Genomic DNA, 19,521 nt, shown 5'->3' with positions numbered 1-19,521 from the left:
CTGTTACGTAATTATTCTCTGTTATACTTTAAGAAATTTAGTTAATTTTTACTTTAAATAAGTCTTAACCTCTTGAATGTTTCTGTGTTGCTGGTGTAAATTAAGTAGGAGGGTTTACCCCACGTTGTAACAGTTTGGGGGCTTGGGTCTGGGATTTGAACTGGTTTAGACAGATTTGAATAGATTTGGGGGTATGAAAAACCCCAGCAGAGAGAAGAGAGAGAAAGGAAAAAGAGAGAGAGAAGGTTCTTAGCTCAGCATAGAGAGAGAAGAAAGGGTAAGAGAATGAGAGAGAGAAGCGAGAGAAAGACAGAGAGAATTTGAACTTGTGAAGTTGCGAATTAGTCAGCAAATTCAAGTTAACAGGATGGAGATTAAAAGAGAAGGTAAGGATATATATAAATATGTCAAAACTCTGCCACATTTTGATGAGAAAGGTGTTGAAGCCTTCTTTATTTCATTTGAAAAATTGGCAAGGCAGATGCAGTGGTCCAAGAGTTTATGGGTAATGCTAGTTCAGACTAAGCTGGTAGGCAGAGCTATTGAGGTATTTGCTGCACTGTAAGATGAGGGGTCAAGATATTATATAGAAGTTAAACAGACTATTTTAAGTGCTTATGAATCGGTACCAGAAGCATATAGCCAGTGGTTCAGAAACACAAAGAAGGAACCAGGTCAGACTTGTGCTGAGTTCGAAAGAATTCAACATAGTCATTTTGATTGATGGGTGCATGCTTTGAAAATAGATAAGAGGAGTTTAAAATCTCACTTCCAGAGATGGTAAGAATTCATATGGAAGATCAGAAAGTTCAGGAAGTGAGAAGAGTTAGCAGATGAGTACACGTTGGTGAATAAGACAAGCTTCCGGTCATAAATTCATTCTGTAGAGATAGAAGTTGGGAGAAGGGGAGATCCTACACTATGAAACTAAGAGTAGAGAGCACTGGTAAGAATTTACCACAGGATTAAAAAAAAGTCAAACAGGGTGGAAAGGAGGTGAAAGGCCTCAGGTGTTTCCACTGTGGTAAAGTGGGACACATAAAGTCACTGAGCTGGTCGTTAAAAGGAGGCGCTGTGGGAAAAGAAGCTAAGCCAGTGGCATTAAGGAAGGTAGGAGAGGAGACCCCAAGAAGAGCCGAGGAGCTGTAGGAGAGTGCACAGCCTAGGCAGGGGCTGGATATGGAGTTAGTACCTGATCTCTATAAAGAATTTGCCTCTGTGGGGAAAGTTTACTCAGAAAGAACAGGGGGAGAAGGACAAGAAGTTAGAATTTTGAGAGATACAGGATCTAACCAGTTGCTGATAGTAAGGGATGAGTGAGTATGCAGTCTTTCTGATCTGTTACCCGTGAGTGTGGTAATTTGTAGGAAAGATGGACAGACATTTAGCATTCCCCTATGTAAGATTGGGTTAGAATGCCAACTCAAGATTGGGGAAGTCAGGAATTCGGTTTGTTCTTGGGAATGATTTGGCAGGATCCAAGGTGGGAATGACATCCCTTATTATGGAGAAGCCCAAGGAAGACCAAGGAACTGAGGGATTAAAACAAAAATATCCTTGTTTAGATTAGATTACTTACAGTGCGGAAACAGGCCCTTCGGCCCAATAAGTCCACACCGACCCGCCGAAGCGCAACCCACCCATTCCCCTACATTTACCCCTTTACCTAACACTACGGGCAATTTAGCATGGCCAATTCACCTGACCTACACATTTTTTGGATTGTGGGAGGAAACCGGAGCACCCGGAGGAAACCCACGCAGACACGGGGAGAACGTGCAAACAGTCAGTCGCCTGAGTCGGGAATTGAACCTGGGTCTCTGGTGCTGTGAGGCAGCAATGCTAACCACTGTGCCACCGTGCCTTGTATTTTCCCAGACTGTGTGGTAACCAGATCCCACTATCATAAGTCACAGCACGATGCAAAAAGTAAAGAGAAAGATGAAGGAGTTGAGGTTCAGTTAGTAGATATCTTTAAGAGAGCTAAAAGCTAGCAGAACTACCTGATAGCACCACGTGTTCTGAATAAAATACAATGTAATATGGGCCAGCAGATGGTTGCCTGGAGACAAAAAACAAATTTGAATTAGGCCGATCAGTTTAATTTAAAGCCCCCAAAAAACCAAACTCCAATCAAGCTTGAATTTAGTATTTTGACAATCTTAAAAGCTTTGGGGAATAAGACTGTGGAAAATTGAACAGTTGGGAGGAGCACTGCCACACCACCAGCATGTAGAGACTGCCAAAAAAATAGCTCTCTTAAAGGCACCTTTATTGATCCATGACCTCTGAACCATAATCCCTAAGAAAGGAAGACACACGAAGATCCACATAGAAGATTCAACAGCTAGCAGGTTTTGAAACCTTGAATTTTTGGTAAATCTTAATCGGGGGTTTTTATTAGATGCACATTATAGAAGATAAGAGGATAGGTTAGAGGAAGGAGGTGTAAACAGTTGTTAGTTAATAATTCTCCGTTATACTTTAAGAAATAAAGTTGTTAATTTTTACTTTAAGTGGGTTTTGGCCTCTCGAATTATCACAGATTACTGCATGGGATAAATCTTTTCTGTGTTGGTGGTTTAAATAAGCAGGAGGGTTTACCCGATGTTGTAACAGAGCTTCTCATCAATACGTCACCAAGACCTTTGACAGCATTATTGTGTCAGTCCAAACATGGACAAAAGAACAGAATACCAGTGCCAAGGGGAGAGTGGTAGTTAGAGAAGTTAAGGCAAAACTTGCCTGAGTATCTGCTCAAGAAGCCGTGGTAATATTGAGGTCTATGGAAAGCTCTGGTATCATATTGAGCACAAGGACTGCAGTTGTTGGAGGCCCTTCATCTCAATCCCAGGACATCACTGCAGAGTTCTTCAGGGTAATGTTTCAAGCCCAAATATTTTCATTTGTTCTATCAATATCCTTCTCTCAATCATACGGCCAGAAATATGATCCACTCTGCCCTTAAAGCCATTAAATAAGATCATTGTTTAAATGTTTGTTCCAAATTCCACATTGCCTTTTACCCTGATAACAGTTAATTCCCTTGCCTAACAAGAATCTATCCCAATTTGACTTAAAAATATCCAATGATCCCCAGCCCCATTGCCTTTCAAGGCAGACAGTTCGAAAGTCTTTGAGAAAGAAAAAAAGTCCTCTCATCTCTAATGTGAAAAGGAAACCCACAATTTTAATGTATAATGGTTTTGGACTGACCCACAAGTGAAAACATTATTTTCCTGCCTACCTTGTCAAGACTAATCAGGATCTTATACACTTCAATAAAGTCACCTATCACTCTTCTAAATTCTAGGGGGAATGACTTTCCGTCAGATAAGCAATGCTTTCCAGATAAAAATCTGGTAAATTTTCTCTGATCTGGGTGACTTAATTTCCTACCTCCTTTGTATCCTTCGCAGTTTTAGTTATTGTGCATTCGATACCTTCATCTATATCATTGACGTAGTCATAGAGTCATAGAGGTGTACAGCATGGAAACTGACCCTTCAATCCAACTCGTCCATGCCGACTAGATATCCTAAATTAATCTGGTCCCATTTGCCAGCACTTGGCCCACACCCGTTTAAACCTTTCCTATTCATATACCCATCCAGATGCCTTTTAAATATTGTAATGTACCAGCCTCCATCACTTCATCTGGCAGCTCATTCCATACATGCACCACTCTCTGTATGAAAACATTGCCCCTTAGGTCACTTTTACATCTTTCCCCTCTCACCCTAAACCTATGCCCTCTAGTTCTGGACTCCCCCACTCTGGGGAAAAGACCTCATATTTTTACCCTATCCATGCTCCTTATGATTTTGTAAACCTCTATGAGGTCACCCCTCAGCCCCTGACGCTCCAGGGAAAACAGCCCCAGCGTATTCAGCCTGTCCCTATAGCTCAAGTCCTCCAATCCTGGCAACATCCTTGTAAATCCTTTCTGAACCCTTTCAAGTTTCACAACATCCTTCCAATAGGAGGGCGACCAGAATTGCACACAAAAGTAGCCTAACCAATGTCTTATGCAATCGCAACATGATCTCCCAGATCCTATACTCAATGTTCTACCAATAAAGGAAAGCATCAATTGCAAAGAGTTGACAACCCGGCACAGACCGTTGAAAGACACTATGTGTCACATCCTGCCAAAATGAAAATGCTGATCAATCCCCTGGAAATGGTGGGTTAGGTACTAGGAGTTTAAAGGAAGTAATTGTAGAGATATTGGATTCACTGATAGTAATTTTCGTAGAATTCTTAGATTCTGGCAAAGTTCCAAAGGATTACAAAAATGCCAATGTAACACACAAAAAGTGAGGGAGATAAAAAGGCCACTACTTAGTTTATCATCTGTCATTGGGAAAATGTTTGAGTCTAAAGGATGTAATAGCAGTGCATTTAGAAATGCACAATATAATCAGCAGAATCAGCACAACTTCATGAAGGGGAAATCATGTCTGACAAATCCATTCGAATTCTTTGAGAAGGTAACAAGCAGCATAGATAAAGGGGATCCAATAAATGCAATTTTTTGAATTCACAAAAGGCATCTGAGAAATTAATGCAGAAAAGACTGCTCAGCAGGATAAGAGCTCATGATGCTGGAGATAGTATATTGGCATGCATGGAGGAACAGCTAATTGATAGAGGGGTGCATTTTTTTGCTGGCAACCTGTAACTAGTGGAGTGCTACATGGGTCAATGCTGGGGCTCCAAATTATTTACAAGTATCAATGACTTGGATAATGGAAATGAATGAATTATCACTAAAGTATTGGTGGCAATCCAGAGAAGGCTATCTGTGTTGATTCTGGATATAAAGGGATTTCATATGGGAGAGGTTGCATTGGTTGAGATTGTACTCATCGAAGTTTAAAAGAATGAGAGTTGACCTTACTGAAGCATGTAAGATTCTTATGGGCATTGATAGGGTAGATGAGGATGGTTTGTTCCTCATAGTGTAAGAGTCTCGGGCCATGGTGCATTATCTCAGAATAAAGAGTCACCATTTAACACAGAAATGAGGAAGATCTTTGTCTTGCAGAGAGTAATGAATCTGTGGAGTTCCTTACTGCAGAGGACTGCTGAGGTTGTGTTGTTTAGTGTATTCAACGCAGACATAGTTAGATTTTTATTCTGTAAAGAATCAAAGGTTATGGGGAAAGGCAGGAAAGCGGATTTGAAGTTTATCATATTAGCCATGATTTATTTTTGCATGTAATGGTCTTATTGTGAAAAATATATTTTTGTCCATTGGCTAGTTCATATGTTTTCTGCCAGCTAGCTAATCTTCTATCCATGCTACTATGTTACCACCTATATCTCAACTCCTACTTTGCAAAATAACATTTTATGTGGAACTTTATCAAATGCCTTCTGGAAATCCAAGTACACTACAAGAACCTGCTCCCCTTTATCCACAGTACATATTACCCCTTCAAACGACTCCAATAAATTGGTTAAATAGGATTTTCCTTGACAAAATTATACTGATACTTCCAAATTATCAAGTCACTTTATAATCTCCTTATTGATCAATTCTAACACTTCCCCACAACAGCTGTCAAGCTCACCACCCATAATTTCCTGGTTTATGTCTCATTTTCATCTCTAAAAGAAGGGTTTATTTGCTACATTCCAGTCTGACGGAACCTTTCTAGAATATACCAAATTTTGGAAAATTGTCAACAACACATCAACTATTCCTTTACCATCTCATCAGTGGATCAGGACCTGGTGATCCTATCAACTTGTAATTTCATGAGTTGTTCAGAATAGCTTCCTCGGGTATTCCCCAACTGGAAACTCTGGTTGAATCAGGGCATACAGAACCTGCTAAAAACCAGGTGTGAAGCCTTCAGATCAGGAGACCAACTGAAATATAAGGAATCCAAGTATGATCTTCGTAGAGCGACTAAGACAGCCAAGGACAATAATGATCCACACTAGAGACCCAGACACCTGGCAAATATGGCAAGGACTGAATGACATCACAGGTTCTAAAAAGAGATAGTGCAAGATAGCACGATGACACATCCCTCCCAAATCGTCTCAACGCCTTCTGTGCTTGCTTTGAGCAGACTTTTGGCAGAGAGGTAACACCTATTCTGACAAGTCCTGATGAACTTAACCCAACAGTCACTGCATCAGAGGTCAGATCAGTTTTCTTCATGTGAATCCAAGAATAGCGATGGGACCCAGATGGAGTACCAGGCTGTGCGCTCAGAGCATGCGCAGGTCAACTGGCAGAGGTCTTCTCGGACATCTTCAACCTCTCCCTGCAGCAGGCCACTGTCCCTGCCTGTTTCAAGATGGCCAGCATCATCCCTGTGCCTAAAGTTCACGCAGCATGTCTCAATGACGACCGCCCAGTGGCCCTAACTTCGGTGGTCATGAAGTGCTTTGAAAGTCTGGTCATGGCATTAATCAACTCCAGCCTCCTCACTACTCTTGACCCACTGCAATTTGCCTATTGGACCAACGGATCCACGTCAGATGCCATATCACTTGTCCTTCAATCCTCCCCAGAACATCTTGACACCAAACACAGCTATGTAAAAATGCTACTTATTGACCACAATTCAGCTTTCAACACAATTATCCCCATGAGACTGATTACTAAACTTAGTGATCTTGGACTAAGCCCCGCTTTCTGCAACTGGTTCCTCAACTTCCTGACCCACAGGCCACAATCAGTGAAGATTGGGGACAATATTTCATCCTCACTAACACTCAACACTGGAGCCCCCCCAGGGGTGTGTACTCAGCCCCCTACTGTACTCACTGGATACCCTTGACTGCGTCGTCAAATACTAGACTAATGCTATTCACAAATTCTCTGCTGACACCACCATAGTCGGTTGAATCTCTGACGGTGATGAAACAGACTACAGACGGGAGGTGGAAGACCAGGAAAAATGGTGCACTGAGAACAACCTAGATCTCAATGCCAGCAAAACCAAGGAAGTCATTGTTGACTTTTGGTGGGATATTACTCATGCCCCCCCTACACATTAACAGCACAGAGGTGGAAAGAGTGGAGAGTGTCAAGCTCCTGGGAGTAGTCATCCAAAACAAGCTTTCTTGGACTCTTCATGTGGATGCACTGGTTACTAAAGCCCAACAATGTCTCTTCTTCCTCAGGCAGCTGAGAAAGCTTGGCATGATTGTGAATACCCTTGCCAACTTTTATAGTTGAAGCAGCATCCAAGGAGCAGGAAAATCAACATTTCAGGTAAAAGCAAATTCCTGATGAAGGGCTTTTGTCCAAAATGTTGATTTTCCTGGTCCTTGGATGCTGCCTGACCTGTTGTGCTTTTCCAGCACCATTCTAATCTTGACTCCAATCTCTAGTATCTGCAGTACCCACTTGGGCCTAACTTTTGTAGGTGTGTCATCAAGAGCATTCTGTCTGGGTGTATCACTACCTGGTATGGCAACTGTACCATTCAAGATCGGAGACGGTTACAGAGAGTGGTGAACTTGGCCCAGACAATCACAAAGGCCAACTTTCCATCTATAGAATCCATCTACCAGACCCACTGTCAAGGAAAGGCCACCAACATTCTCAAAGATCCATCCCACCCTGGCCATGTTTTTCTACAACCTCTACCATCAGGGAGAAATTACCGAAAACTGAACACACGCACCAGCCGGTTTCGCAACAGTTTCTACCCGACTGTTGTTAGAATACTGAATGGCCTCTCAAACTCTTAACATTCGCCTGTAGCTGTGTTTTGGTTTTTGCCGCTGTTTACCTATTATTTACTTATCTATTCTATTTAACTATGTGACCTGCCTGTATTGCTCGCAAGACAAAGTTTTTCACTGTGCCTCGGTACATGTGACAATAAATTCAATTTAATTCAATTCAATTCAATTCAGTGCTTGCAATTTAACCAATTCAAAGCATTGCCCTGAGAAGACTGAAAGGACATGTACCCACATTGGGTCAGTTTTAACTAACAAAATAGGTGATAGTCATTCTCAGGTTCAATTCTCAGGAAGTGCCTAGGCCAGAGTCAAATGCCTTGGTTTAAAATTTAAGCAAAACTTGTCAGTTAACTGTCAGTCATCATCTAACAGGCATATCCTCCATCACAACACTCTTACCAATTAACGAGCACAGTATAAACAGTGCATTTCCCTCTACATTGTTATTTCCTATGAGTGGTTCTGTTGTGTGCAAGAAAATGTTTTTTTTAGCAATACTCCAGTTTTAGCAAAAACAGTTACTATATTATATATACTCCAATAGTAATATATTATACTATTGCAACTCTATTGCAGGAGTCATGATGTCAAATTTGGAAGCATTTTTGATATTCAGTCAGGAGGTTATGGGTTTATGTCATTTTACAGGTTTTTAGCATAATTTCAGTTGACAACTCAGTAAATTAGTAAGAAAGGAAAGAATGGATCCACATTTATATAGCACCATTCATAACGTCTAAATGTGCATAATAGCCAATGACAAACTTCTGTAGGATAGTCACTGCTGTAGTGTGAGATGAAGTATTACACCATATGGACATCAGGGTCAATTGTGTGGAGCCTAACATTTGCTCAGGAAAAAGGAGTTGAAAGGTTCAGGGTAGGATGTGCATGCTCCATCAGCACTGGAATGGAGGCCACTTTCTTCCATTATTCTTTCATGAGATGTCAGTGGCATTGGCAAGATCAACATTTGTTGCCTATCCCTTGGATCGATTGCCCTTGAACAGTGATGGCTTCCAATTCTGGTAAGGACCAACCACCTTGCTATGAGTCTGGAGTTTATAGGTAGGTTAAACCAGGTAAGGAAAGCAGATGAAATTTATTTCTTTAAAGGACAATAGTGAATCAGATGGCTTTTTATGACAATTGATGATCATTGTCATGGTCAGTAATACTGAGAGACTAGCTTTATATTTTTGAATTTAAACTTCACGGGTACTATGGAGGGTTTTAAATCCATGTTTCCAGTAAATTAACCATTGCTTCTGGATTATTATTCCTGTGACATTACCAATATACCATCATTTCCTCATGCAACACAGATTTAAATGAAATAATCTATTGCCTTTGCAAACAGGGCGAAACTCTAACTTCATCCCTGTTTTATGAATTGGCTGCAGTTTGTGCACACGTACACAGCTATCTTTGGCATACAGCTCTGAAGGGGACCACTGGTGAGTGCCACCAAAAAGTTCCATATAAAATGTTGTGCTTACCTTGATGTGCAGCCCGATGGAGCAGAAACTAATGTCTAGGCCGCTTGCTTTTCGTGGAGACATTTAGCTGAGGCCCCGCCTCCCTGCTTGGATGGACAAAAGAATCCCTTGGCACTTTTCAACAGAAGCTCAGCGTTCTCTCAGTCTTGTGACCAACATTCATCCTTCACCAGCAATTTAATAATTCATCTGACTGCTGCTTGAGGGCCCCTGCTGGCTCAAAATTGATTGCTGTTTTGCCCAGAAACCAGCAGTGAATGCACTTCAAAAGCAAATCAATACATGTGAAATATTTTGAGAATATGAAAGGCGCTTTATAACTGCAAACTCTTTCTTTCTGCCAAAATTACTGGCAAGGTACTAACTTGATCATTAGTATGTAAGGTAGATGTGTAGCCAGTTTAACGACTGGAAACAAAACGAGGTTTGAAGTTAACACAAGCTTAATCCATTCAAATCTAAAAGTAGAAAATGCTGGAAACACTTAGCAGGCCAGGCAGCATGTGTGAAGAAAGAAAAGATGTTCAGATTTCAAGTCAATGATAATGTATGGATCTTTCATGATCTTCAGTTTTTATTTCAGATTTCCAGCATTTGCGATGTTTGTCTTTAATGTTCCTGATAAATTGGTGTCACGATCATTTTTGTTCTTTCCAAAAAAGCAATCTCAGCAATCTCTGCAGAGTGAGTTAATGACAGACTATTACTATCCATCAGGATTGCAATGAAGAGAGTTCTATCAGGGTCACTCAATGACTTTTATGAAAAAGACAATGAAGTGTAAAGGGGCTCTCACTTGTTAGAAGCTGAAATACAGAACTGAAATTATAGTACAAACAGGATTGTGATTATATAAGCCATTGTGCATTGGGAATAAAGAATAGAGTTTTAATAATGAAGGAAATATTACCATTGCTGGATTCAACACTGCAGAATGGTTTATCCCTGTAGACTGTAATACATGCTACTGGATACAAACAGATGGTTGAGGCATTCAGGTGGGTAAATACAGTGACAATCTGAATGGCCTAATCCTGTTCCCATGTTCATATCTGATCTAGGCTTCAAAATAATTGATCTCCTCACAGAGACCCACAAAACATATGTGGTGAAATTAATGCCTTTGTAGCAGCGGTGTTTTCTTAAATTCCTATTCCATGCCATTTCATCCTTCCCAAGCAATCCCTTTCATGCCGCATCCATCTCATTGTTTCACCCCTTGCATATCACCTCTATCCCATTCCCTATCCCATCCCTTCTTATGCCATCACATTGAAACAAGAGCAGACCATTCAGTTCATCTAAACTGCTCCGCCATACAATTCATGGCTGATAAGCCACCTCAATACCATTTTCCTGCTCTGTCACCAAATCCCTTGGTATCAGTAATCTATGTCTCCTGTTTCTAGACCAACCAACCAAGGGAAACAAACTGTCTATATCCACTCTGTCATGCCCTGTAAGATCTTTGTAATGTTCAATGGAATCCCCTCTCATTCTTCAAAACTCCAGAGGATATAGACTCAATCTTCCTCTTTAGAAAATGCTGTTACCCCAGGGGTTAGTCTGGTGAACCTCTATTGCACTAAGGCAAGAATATCCTTGCTTGGATAAGGAAAACAAATCCTTGTGCCGTGTCACCAAGGATCTATACAAATAGAGCAAGGTGTCTTTGCATCCGCAGTCAAATCCCTTTCTGATGAAAGCCAACATACCATTTGTCTACCTGTTCTGAGGAAGGGTCTCTCGACCTGAAACATTAACTCAGATTTCTCTTCATAGATGCTGCCAGACCTGCTGAGCTTTTCCAGCAACTTCTCTTTTTGTTTCTGATTTACGGCATCTGCAGTTCTTTCGATTTTTATACCAGTTGTCTTCCTTCCTGACTGTTGCACCTGCATGCTAACTTTTAAGAACAAGGACACCCAGATCCCCTTGGAACAACACTTTTCAAGCTCTCACCATTTAAGAAATATTCTGTGTGTCTGTTTCTTCTACCAAAGTAGATAACTTCACGCTTATTTGCATTTTATTTCATTTGCCATGTTCCAGCTCATTCACTTACCCTGCCCCATTTCCCCGAAACCTTTTTGCATCCTCCTGACAATTTGCATGACCATCTTCAATATGATCTCTCCCATGTATTCCCACATACTCCCTTGCTGTTGTTAATCCCCATGCAGTCATCCCCCCAAGTGTAAAACTATTGCCTTTAATATAAATGCCACACATATGCTGTGACACTCTCATATCTCAAAGTGTAATTGAATGCAATAAATGACATCAGTTAAAATGCTGGAGTGTCGGTGGCTGAGGGGTGACCTTATAGAGGTTTACAAAATTATGAGAGGTATGGATAGGATAAATAGACAAAGTCTTTTCCCTTGGGTGGGGGGAGTCCAGAATTAGAGGGCATAGGTTTAGGGTGAGAGGGGAAAGATATATAAGGGACCTAAGGGGCAACTTTTTCATGAAGAGGGTGGTACATGTATGGAATGAGCTGCCAGAGGAAGTGGTGTAGGCTGGTACAATTGTAACATTTAAAAAGCATTTGGATGGGTATATGAATAGGAAGGGTTTGGAGGGATATGGGTCGGGTGCTGGCAGGTGGGACTAGATCGGGTTTGGATAACTGGTCAGCATGGATGAGTTGGACCGAAGGGTCTATTTCCATGCTGTACATCTCTATGACTCTATGACCAGGTTATAGTCCAATAGGTTTATTTGGAAGCTCTGCTCCTTCATCAGGTGGTTGTGGAGTTTAAGATCATAAGACACAGAATTTATAGCAAAGGTTTACAGTGTGATGTAACTGAAATTATATATTGAAAAGACCTGGATTGTTTGTTAAGTCTCTCACCTCTTAGAATGAGCATGTTGGTTTCAGTTCTTTCTTATGTAAATCACAAAACTTTTTGAAAGTTACATTCTCAAGTGAATCTTAACAATTGGTGTCATGTCGACCCAGACAATGCATTTAAGGTGTGAGGTGCCCTGTGTGAGACTGTCTGTGCCACAATGTTCAGACTGATTCTAATCTAAAAAACAGATTTACAGAATCTTACATGGATTCATGCAGTTTTTTGAGCAAAATAAAATTTAATTCTGCAAGTATAAATCCACCCCACAAACTTATATGTGTATCTGTGTGTGTGCATGTGGGTGTGTGTGTGGGGGATGGTTATGAGTGTCTGTGAGACACCAATTGTTCACTTGAGAATGTAATGTTAAAAAGTTCTGCGATTTATATATGAAAGAACTGAAACCAACATGTTCATTCTAAAGGGTGAGAGACAATTCAGGTCTTTTTCAATTATGATTTCAATGACATCACACTGTAAATGTTTGCTATGAATTCTGCGTCTTATGATCTGATACTCCACAACCACCTGATGAAGGAGGGGCGCACCAAAAGCCAGTGCTTCCAAATAAACCTGTTGGACTATAACCTGGTGTGGTGTGATTTTTAACGTTGTACACCCCAGTCCAAAGCCAGCATCTCCAAATCATCAGGTTGGAAACTTGCAGTTGTAAAATTGCAGTTAGAAACCTCTTCACTGGAACAAAACCTTTTGTCTCCATCAGACTCTGATGTAATTCCACAGTTCTTGCACTAAGCCAGGCAATCAGTACCTTCCTTATAAGATTCTTAGCTGCATGAGAAAAATTGAAATAAGGCTAAAAATAAAATAATAGATTTCCAACAGCACTCTCATTTCTTTTGAAAGTCCCAAAACATCACACATTGAATTAATTATCCAGCGTGGTTCTGTGAGATAAAACAGGAAATTGTTTCTGTGCAGTGAAGTGCAACAAACTACAAGAAAAAGGGTTTCGACAAATTTTAGTTAGCAACCACTATGACAACAGCTAAGTGAAAGTTGGAAGAGCCACGCCTGGTTCAAAACAAAGAAACCTCCACCTCACTGCAGGTACCTTGATGGGTTAAAGAAATTATAGACTTGGCCCACTCACTACCTAATACTGTACGACCTGCTGTAGAAAGTCTGTAAGAGATCACTAATTGAAAATCACTATACCCTTTCAGCTATGTCCACAATTCGTCAATCACATTATAGGCAATTCGCATTGTCAAAACATGCTTTATACCAGAATGACTTGTAATTAGGTTTTAAAATATCTAATTATGAACTGAATGCTCAAATACAAAACAAGTCATTCCACTGACCAACAGGAAGTGTCAATAGATAAAAGCTATTATTATGACTGTAGATAGGGCGGTAACATTCCTGTGTGGGTTACAGATTTGGTGTGGATCTGTTTATTCTGATTAACAAGCAGGACCAGAGAAAGTCATTTAGGGCAGAAACGTGCGAAATCCCAGAGGAGTCAGAGCTTCTCTTAATTGGGCAAAATCCGACTTCTACCCAAAACTGGCAGCAGCATGTCCTGGATGGTGACTGGCAGTGGCAATTTTGTTAGCAAGTTCTTCTCCTCCAAAACCTATAGGAAGGATGCCCAGCACAAGGGAAGCCCATTACGGGGTGTCCAGGAGGGCACTCTCCATGTTTGGGGATATAGTGAGATGATTTTCACAGAAACCTCAAGCACAGGAGGCCCAGAGTTTTGTTGTGGGGTCCATTGGAGTGGGTTATCGTTGCAGCTTACTGAGAAAAAAATAGAAACTTAACTGATTCATTTTCACTTTTGCTTAGCCATGGCCCATGTCTCTCTATGGCCTCAGGGCCTTTCCTTTCTCTATTGCCTTCTTCCTGTAGCTTTCCCCCATTTCCTTACCCACAGCTGTCTCATTTCCCATGGTGCTTTTTCTAGCCTTTAATCTGTAAACTCCTTATGTTGGGGGAGTTGGTGACAGAGGCAGATACTTTGCTATGACTGTTTGTATAATTTCATAACACACTGATTTTCCACATTGTCAAACAACAATAACAGGAAGTTGAACAAATTAACCATACAGTATCACCAAAAGTCTTCAAAACTCTGTACTCTCCAGACTTACTAACATTTAACTGAGAGAATCACTGCATTATATAACATGACAAAAATGTTTCCATTCGTTGAGAATATTGGCTGCAAATGATCACTAGAGGTGAAATATAAGAATTTTTATCACACAGAGGACCATTAGACAAATGAATGTTTCCCCACGTGGCTTTGAGATATAGACTAACTTAATTTAAAAAGAAAGTATACAAGTATTTTTTTTAAAACGAGAAATATATGAAGATATGGGGAAACAGTTGGGGTTTAGCTGAGTGCTGTAACCTTTATGATGTTGAATGGAGGATGGTGACATACATCAATTGCTCTTTTTGTAGTGTAGGTAAGTTCTTTACTGTAAATGAGAACCATCTGTTGGTCTCAACACATTAAGCAGGGCACACTTCATTATTGTTTAATTTTAATTTATATTGAAACATTTTAAAGGTGATCCCCACACCCATGTCTCTTCTGTGTGGTGCCATAACAATAGAGAGAAAATAAATTATTTGTCATTACTCACTAATGGCTTCATCTTTTATTGGGCCTAATCTGGTCCAATTTGCAGATGATATCAAACGAGCAGGAAGATTATTTGTGAGGTTACATCAGGGGACACTTAAGATGAGATAAAACTTTTTTTTAAGTGGACAGAACAATAACAGACAATATTTATTACAGGTAAGTGCAAAATACTATAAATTACACATACCAGGTCAAAGGATCCTCACATTAATTCCACGAATGATGTTGAGTTTGCTGAGGATGAAGTTTAAAGAGACAATGGGGTTTTAATGGATTCAACATGGAGCAGTCCAAAAACAAACAATAAATTCGACTGTACAGCAAATGAACAGAAAAATAATCATGAAAGATGTCAATCAAACTGCATAATCTAATGAGACTACACCTGGGTACTGTACCTAATTTGATCACTGAGCACATTCATACTTCAGACCCAATTCAGTGAAGCACCATGATGTTGATTCTTCGGTCTTGATTTTTCCAGGTTTGGTTGGGATGGTCAGCAAGGACACACTACACGAAGTCAGTGTGACATCAGAACCATACTCAAATATTGCAGCACCATATTCTACCCAAAACCCATCAGGACATACAACTCAAAAGCCTTAGACTACAAGACATTCAAAGGAATGCTTCATGACTTAATCTTAAGACTGGGATGGACTTTTTCAGCAGATATAGCACAGAGAGGGAGATGGAAAGCAATGTTACTAAGAGGGAAAGTGAGTTTAGTGGATGCGTGAATATATAAAGATGCTACAACAGGTGAGGAGGGGCAATTTGCTTCGCTTCATTTAACCCTATCTCAGTCTGCTGCAACAAATATTTTATATTTTAGATTGCAGCTATCATACACGTCAATTATAAATGTAGTGAACTACATCAGAATGAAGGAGCCAATGACATGGTTTTCTTGAGTGAAAGAAAGAATAATCTCATTATCTAGTAAACACGAGAGAAAAATATAAAACATAATATCAAACACACACACAAATTCAGGTAGCAAATTTAAAAAGAGTGTCTGGTATAGGTAGGAAGATGAAAGTCTAAGCAATCTATAACTCTAAAGAGTCCTTATGGTGTGAGATTTTTAACTGCAGACCACAGTGGTTTAATTATTGACAAGTATCCTTAGCTGTAGTGAAACTTGAACATGTCTTTGAGTTCTCAATGAATATTGTTGCCCAAATTTGCTTTCTCACTGGGCACTGGCACAGAAGTGGTTCAGATTCAAACAGTTGCAATGGTGAAGAATGGAGTCAGTGACTAGAGAACAGATTTTGTGGTCGCGACCACAGCCAATAGCTTCAGTCTTCCACTTTGCAGGAAATCTCTGCTGAACCAGGCATGAATGTGAAATAAGGATTCTGACAATGGAATAGCTGAGAAAGATGTTGGTGAGGTGGAGTTGGGAATTAACAGTATACAGATAGGCATTGCTGGGTTTTTTAATGTCACGACAGGTAACATACAGATGAGAAATAGGAGGAGGCCAGGGATAGATTCTCTGGGAACCTATGATTTTTAAATTAGGTCAAAGAATCACAAGATGGAATCTAGAAACATAAATCGATAATTGATATCATGACCTTTATCACACAAACAATAACTAACCTCTTATTTGTTTATCAGTGGAAGTGAAGACTGCAGAATCAAGTGAGGAACAAATGGATGTGATTGTTAAGTTGTGATTTTCCAGCCAAGTAGATAATCCCCTAGTAACATGATAATGTTTCACCAAATCGTGTTTTTATATGTGTGGAAACAAAGAAGTACTTCACTTCATTAGGTGAAGCAATCTCAGACCTGAAATCAGAACAAGGATCTAGACAGGTTTATGGCTAGAAAGCATTGTATGCTGATCCTTCTCAACCTTGTTATCAGGATAATGTGCTATCTTGCTACAATTCCCACAGGCACAATTATTATTGTTCAAGAAATTTTAGTAGACCTGGAGACATCTTCGAAATAGTTTTTAAGTAAATTGGCTTTTGATTTAAAGTGGCCTGAATTAGTATTCCTTTTAAAATAATTTAAGCTATTCAAGGCAAGACTATAAAAGGCATTGTTCTCTATGCTACTTTCTCCCCCCCTCCCACCCCCACCCCCACCCTCCTCTCATTTATTTCTCCACCCTTCAGGCTCTCTCCCTGTATTCCTGATGAACGGCTTTTACCCAAAACGTCGTTTTTACTGCTCCTCGGATGCTTCCTGAACTGCAGTGCTTTTCCAGCACCATTCTAATCTAGACTCTGGTTTCCAGCATCTGCAGTCATTGCTTTTCCCTAAGACTATAAAATGGAAAGGGAAAGAGCACTGTTAAGAAAACAAGTTTTCAGAAGATTACCTCAGATTACAACAGGATCTGGACCAGATGGGCCAATGGGCTAAGAAGTGGCAGATGGAGTTTAATTCAGATAAATGCGGGGGCTGCATTTTGGGAAAGCAAATCTTAGCTGGACGTATACACTTAATGGCAAGGTCCTAGGGAGTGTTGCTGAACAAAGAGACCTTGGAGTGCAGGTTCATTGCTCCTTGAAAGTGGAGTCACAGGTAGATAGGATAGTGAAGAAGGCGTTTGGTATGCTTTCCTTTATTGGTCAGAGTATTGAGTACAGGAGTTGGGAGGTCATATTGTGGCTGTACAGGACATTGGTTAGGCCACGTTGGAATATTGTGTGCAATTCTGGTCTCCTTCCTATCGGAAAGATGTTGTGAAACTTAAAAGAGTTCAGAAAAGATTTACAAGGATGTTGCCAGGGTTGGAGGATCTGAGCTACAGGGAGAGGCTGAACAGGCTGGGGCTATTTTCCCTGTTGCGTCGGAGGCTGAGGGGTGACCTTATAGAGGTTTACAAAATTATAAGGGGCATGGATAGCATAAATAGGCAAAGCCTTTTCCCTGGGGTCGGGGAGTCCAGAACTAGAGGGCATAGGTTTAGGGTGAGAGGGGAAAGATATAAAAGAGACCCAAGAGGCAACTTTTTCACGTAGAGGGTGGTATGTGTATGGAATGAGCTGCCAGAGGATGTGGTGGAGGCTGGTACAATTGCAACATTAAAAGGCATTTGGATGGGTATATGAGTAGGAAGGGTTTGGAGGGATATAGGCCAGGTGCTGACAGGTGGGACTAGATTGGGTTGGGATATCTGGTCGGCATGGACGGGTTGTTTCCATGCTGTACATCTCTATGACGATGACTCTATGACTATAAGAGAATTCACAAGCATTTGGAGGATGAAGGATTTGGAAGTTTTAAAATACCTTACAAATTTGGGTGAAATTGTGTAAAATATTAATTAAACATTTCAGAGCATGGAGAAACATATAGTATAATAGTTAGTAGGTATGTTCATGTCAAATTATTTCAGATATGAAGCGAGATAACAAAAGATAGAAGACACATACATATGTTCCAGAGCTGACCTCAGTGTATACCTAAAGTCAAGAACTGCTACTCAAGAGAGCAGTACACAATTATATGCTCATTACACCCGAAAAGGAGCTTTAAGACTGAAAACATCCCAATGATATTTTAAAGACAGGTATCAATGTACTGAGTAGTTGCAATCTTATAATCTCTAACTAATTTTATCTTTTAGTCAAAGATTGTAGATTCAAGTTCCAATTGATGAATTTTGCATAACCTTACTTGAAATTTCAATATCTTAGTGTGGGAGGGAGTACTCAGTACCTTTAGCTTCAAAACCTAACTTTGTGGAGCTCATATCCTGAGAACAAAGCAGGTGCTGAAGAGTTCAATGCATATTCCATATGTTTAATCTGTGTTTCAAGTGAGCTGCACACCGCATTGTAGAGTGCACTGTAAAAGTCCAGGTTCTCTGACTGATGGCATTAGACCCATTGGACTTGACAGCACCTGATGCCAATTTCTTCTACTTTTGCCAAATGGGTTACTGACTGACTGTGGCGTACATATGTAAGCTCCATTTCATTAGGCTACATAATAGAGTGACAAATTGAATAGAAATACTCAACATACAATGACCTCTTTATGATCCTGATCTAAAACTTTACATGAGGTAAAAATAATTGCCCGAAACGTCGATTTCGCTGCTCGTTGGATGCTGCCTGAACTGCTGTGCTCTTCCAGCACCACTAATCCAGTATCCACTAAAACTTTACATGTTTGGGAAGAAAATCTAGCTCATGCTGAGAGAATATGAAGCTTATATGAAGCTTAGGGTTGGGTTTTTAATGATTTTATTTTAAGATTTGACATTCCCTCACAGCCTACTTCACGTTGTCATTGTAACCTAACCAGTTGACACATAAAAACCCATTTGTATATATTTCTACTGCACCTCCAAAAGCAGCTCAGTGAAAATTGTGGGCCCATGTTGATTAATACTAAACATTGAACTTTCTTTACTTCTACTACTACTCCTGTTTTCTATGTAAATAAACCTCTGTGTCTGACAACACTACATTGCTTTTTTTTTACATTCTGCTCCAATTTATTCAATCATTGGTATCTTTTAGACAGGGCTTCCTGAGGTGTTGATGTGGGAGACATCAATTGAAAACCCAACTCTCTGTCTTGCTGATCCCATGTTATTTTTATTCAGTCATGTGATGTTGATGTTACTGGTAAAACCAGCATTTATTGCCAAACCCTAGTTGTCCTTGAGAGCAGTTATGGCTGTTTCTAACTTGTTTGTGGGATGGATCATTTCTGGCTAGACCAGATTTGTTTTTGAGAATGCGGTGGAGAGCTTCCTTCTTGAACTGTTGAATCCTTCAGATGTAGGGACTCTTACGATGTTTTTGGGAATGAATTCCAGGATTTTCACTTT

General features: G+C 40.2%; 1 protein-coding gene across 2 annotated transcripts in view; it reads right to left on the bottom strand.

Moving 5' to 3' along the window:
* jcada (junctional cadherin 5 associated a) overlaps positions 1-19,521 on the bottom strand; it is a 220,618-nt gene that overhangs the window by 195,030 nt on the left and 6,067 nt on the right. Inside the window, exon 2 of one of the 2 annotated variants that reach the window (XM_072576056.1) lies at positions 14,893-14,939. The exons of the other annotated variant lie outside the window; for it this stretch is intronic. The gene's annotated coding sequence lies outside the window, so the exon portion shown is untranslated. The remainder of the gene's footprint in view (positions 1-14,892; positions 14,940-19,521) is intronic. 2 annotated transcript variants of the gene reach the window in all.

This window comes from Chiloscyllium punctatum, chromosome 8 (genome assembly GCF_047496795.1).
Source record: "Chiloscyllium punctatum isolate Juve2018m chromosome 8, sChiPun1.3, whole genome shotgun sequence".
NCBI lineage: Eukaryota > Metazoa > Chordata > Chondrichthyes > Orectolobiformes > Hemiscylliidae > Chiloscyllium > Chiloscyllium punctatum.
The sequence above is the reverse complement of the archived record's forward strand: the minus strand, read 5'-3'. Positions and strand labels throughout refer to the sequence as shown.